Here is a 4,748-nt window from a genome sequence, read left to right as displayed (position 1 = left end):
TCGTTAGTGGATATCAGGCCCTCGTGGAGCAAATTTTTGTATTTTGGTCTAGACGTCCCAAACTGTGATGTCCAAATATGTGGCGGTCCATGGCGGTTAAAGAAACAATCGTAAAGTTCTGTTTCCAGTTTGTCATTATTACAAACAGACATGATCTATGGATGAAATGGATGGAGATAATGGTCCTACCGTCACAATGAGTTTGACCTTTGACAAAGCTCCCCGTCCATCAGTGCTTTAATCATGATTTAAAACTTTCTCTAATAAATCACTTTCATGCTGCCTCAGACTAAAAGCCTTTATTTCACCCACCTCTCTTAGCTGTTTAACTGATTCATAGCTTTAATTTTATTGAAAACATTCAACCATTTAAAAGATTATTAATTTCTATCAACAGAGTTTTAACAGGGACTATAAGGAAAGAGGACCTTTATCCCATATTAGCTCCTCTTAATAATAATCACATAACAGTAGGTGCCTGCAGATCTTTGTCCATGTTTTACATCCTTCTTTACACAGATGTCTTTTCACATTTGATGTCATGTTAATTTGAAAGCTGAGCCCTCCATCTGCCACAGCGATGTTACCTGCATCACTTTATTTTATAGCGGCTGGAAGATTTCTGAAAGTCACCAAAAACAACAAAAGTGGGACTTCCTGCTCCTCACAGAGGACTTCCTGCCAGTTCAGACAGAAATAATAACCAAAGTATGAACAGCATTTCTTCATTCACATGACCTTTGACCTCTGACCACTGAAGCTGGCTGACCTTTTCTGCTTCCTCTTCCATCCATTTCAAATTAAAGGCCCTCCTAATAGCTGCTGGACAGTTTTGTACTAACAAGGCTTTTATTGTGAAACACTGAGAAACATTTGGAAACACTGATTTTGTTCTTAAGAGTATGTGTGGCTCTGACAAACGCTGCGTTCCTTGCTGTGAGAGACAGTGTTGTCTCCTCCGTCTGTGTTTAGCTTCCTGTGAGGACAGGAAGTGATGCGAAGGCTTATGACGTGTGAAACTATGAGGAAGCTGAACTCTGTGGCAGTCTGCCGTGATGTTTGGCTGCACACACTAAACTGAACTGAAAGAGAGTGTGTGTGTTTTAGTATGCAATAAGAAGTGAAACACACACACACACAGCAGCTGCTTTCAACACACACACTCAGTTTGTTCACATGAGGACAAAAAAACTTTATTTAACTAGGCTTGTGTGACAAGAAGACAGGAGAGTCTGAGTTTAAGGCTCTGCTCAGATGAACCACACAAGCTCGGCAAGTTTCTGTGGCAGCTTCACCTGAGACACGAGGAGGGAGGAGACAAGGACGCTGAGGATGGTGCAAGGTTAAATGTAAGGAGAGAACCAGAACAACAAAGAGGCCTCCTCCTCCTTTATGGGAAACACGATGAGGCGAAGGAGACCCGACGAGAAGGCGCTCAGAGTACGTGACTGCTCTAAATGGAGGCAGCTTCCTGGTGTGATGGTCAACAGGTGTGGGTCTGTTGAAACATCCTGAAGGTGGAGTTTGACTGCAGGCTGGAAGCAGTCACACTTCATGACAGCGCTCATCTCCCTGCTGCACACACGGCTCCGTCTAACTCTTCTTCTTTATTTCCAGATTAGAGATCAGCAGGCATGAAGTCATCACCTGTGCTGACACATAAAGAAGAGTTGGTTTTATATCCAACACGTCTCTGTTCCAGAAAACAGCTTCAGCAGCCTCTGAGTCTGAACTTGGAGTTGGTTATAAGCCACAGGCCTGTGTGCACAGCAATGAGGAAATATAATGCAGTAAGTGAAACATGCATGTGTGGAACAGATGATCCCAAAGGTTGATTCTGTTCATCTGGACGTTCTCAGTGAAACATTTGGTCTCTCGGTCAGGTGACTCCTTTAGTCTCAGCTGACTGCAGCTTTCCAAACCTTTGTCACTGGATCACTCACTTCATCTCCAACGTGTCCCTGACACAGACAGCTGGAGCCGTTACAGCAAAATCATTGATCATCGTTTTTAGAACATTAGCTGGTGTTGGTGGGCAGGCTAGCAGTGCTAATTGTTAGCACTAGTTCTGCTGCTCTCCCTTTGTCTCTGTTATTGTTGGTCTTTAGTGAACAATAGAAAGTGTCTTCATGAGACTGTTGCCTAATGTTCAAATGTAGATAACACCACCTGCACCAACCTGTTACACAGCACAACCCTCTGGTGTAGCTTTGGCTGGAGCACATATTGGCAGCTCCAGTGACATCACCACTCCATGGTGACATCATCTCTACAGACTGTGGCTGTTACATATCCTCACCTGGTAATAATAAGACTGTCCTCAGCTGCACACAGCTCCAAGATGAACAAACTGAAGTAAATACAAATTAGAGTTACCATAGATTGAAATCTTGTAATCAGAGCTAATTCTTAGTGAAACTCTCACAACATCATATCCTGATCCTGGGTTAGTGTCTCGGTCTCAGATCACAACATCAGCACAGGCTTGGCTTGGGTGAGGTATTGAGTGGTTCTTGTCCATGACAGCTGCAGGTACAGTGCCATCAGCCATGCTGCACCACATGTCTGCCCAGGAACATTAGTGTGGCTGAGTCTCATGTAAATATAAATAATAATAATAATGGATTGGATTTATATAGCGCTTTTCAAGGCACCCAAAGCGCTTTACAATACCACTATTCATTCACTCTCACATTCACACACTGGTGGAGGCAAGCTACAGTTGTAGCCACAGCTGCCCTGGGGCAGACTGACAGAAGCGAGGCTGCCATATCGCGCCATCGGCCCCTCTGGCCAACACCAGTAGGCAAGTAGGGTAAAGTGTCTTGCCCAAGGACACAACGACCAGGACAGAGAGCCCAGGGATCGAACCGGCGACCTTCCGGTTACAGATGCGATTCCCAACCCCCTGAGCCACGGTCGCCACATTGTGCTAAAGTGGTGGGAAAGTGGCTGCAAGCTGGCTGCACTGTGTCCAATACTCTCAGTATGATATCCACAAACCTCTGAGTGTCACAGAGTGGGCCTGTGCTCAGCTCACTGTGCCCCATTCAATTCTACTTGCATAGTTTTACAAGTAAAATTAAAAGTTGCTCAATGATAAGTTATTGTAGTAACAACTAAGTCCATGGTCATTATTTGTTAATAGTAGCTTAAAGCTTCTGCACCAATCATGGAGCAGCAGGTTTAGAGCATGTGGATCTACAAAAGTAAGTCCCAGTAAGATGGGCTGAGCCTTACATACTAGAAGAAACATGTCATTCCCAGCAGATGAAGCGCCCTTTAAAGCAGGATCTCACTTTAAACCTAAAGAACTTGCTATGAGCATGCAGTGCATTCATGGTTATTATTCATACGATTGTGGGGAGCTAATAAAGTGCAACTATCACATTACATTTTATTATTAAATTGTTGTTAACAATCCCTTCACTTCTGCTTATCTAATTCATGGTTGCAGGATGGCTGACAGCTTCCATTAGGCAGGAGGTAATGTCCATTCTGGCCACAGTGCAACCCACAATGTGTAACTGACACTATTATATTGCATTATGTCACATTGTTACATCTTTTTAATAAATGATGACAGTCAGCTGAATTTGCTGCCCCCTTGGTGGAGGACATCAGGATCAGCAGCTGCTGCTCCATCACAAACACCACAGAAGAAGAACAACACTGGATCAGATTATCTGGACGTGTTTGACAGGGACAGTGTTCATGTTCATGGACATCAGGACAAAAACAGACGATGGAAACCTGCCAGATTTGAGCTAAACTGCTCGTTTCCATGTGTAGTCCCTGGGAGGTCACATGACCAACAAAGACACACAAGCTGTGTCCCAAAACGTCGGCTGCATCCTCCGGAGGCCGCATTTGAAGGCCGATGACGTCACAGCCAGGCGACGAAGGCTGTCCCGATTCCTCGACTCCTTCAAATGCGTCCTTCATTCCCCCGAGTTTGAAGGATGGGTCGGGTGTGTCCTTCGTGGCCCACCATATCCCAGAATTCATAGCGCGGCCCAGCCAAATTTCAGCTGCCAACAATGGCATATTAAGGGGAGAAAGTAGCTGTGTAAACTTCAAATATCTGCTGGGTTTATCAAGACATCGCATATTTGCAAAAGTGCGCCGACGTTTTCGGAGACGTCTGTTACCCACCCGCTCGATAGCAAGCCGGGGGGTTCAATGGTCACTCCAGCCGGCGAGAGCAGCGGACTCCCGGCTTCATCGTTTTCAGACCCCGCTCTTTGGCTACTCAGGTTAAACATGATATATAAGTCAGAGGGCCCGGTGGCGCCAGTGTCCGGCAGCCTCTGTCAGTGCGCCCCAGGGCGGCTGTGGCTACACTGTAGCTGCCATCACCAGTGTGTGGATGTGTGTGTGGATGGGTGGATGACTGGTGTAAAGCGCTTTGGGGTCCTTAGGACCAAGTAAAGCGCTGTACAGGCCATTTGGAGTTTTCACACAAAATGACCATCAGATTTATTGAATGTGCCTATTTTGTTCTCACCACTGTGTGTATGTTGGATCAAGCACACAGTGGGGCGTATGTTTGTATCTTGAAACACTGGGGGCCAAGCTCAGCCCTGACTGGAGTTTCAGTGGATAACAACACCTCTTAAAATGTATTTATTGTAAGTAATATAAATATAAAACATTCAACCCAAAGCTGAACAGAACCATCTGAGTTCCTGTTTGTTAGTATTTGTATTATTTTGATATTATTGAGCCATGATGGCGCCTTTGAAACT

This window comes from Haplochromis burtoni, unplaced genomic scaffold (genome assembly GCF_018398535.1).
Source record: "Haplochromis burtoni strain Fernald_Lab_line unplaced genomic scaffold, NCSU_Asbu1 Contig_973, whole genome shotgun sequence".
Lineage (NCBI taxonomy): Eukaryota > Metazoa > Chordata > Actinopteri > Cichliformes > Cichlidae > Haplochromis > Haplochromis burtoni.
Note: the sequence above shows the minus strand (reverse complement) of the source record.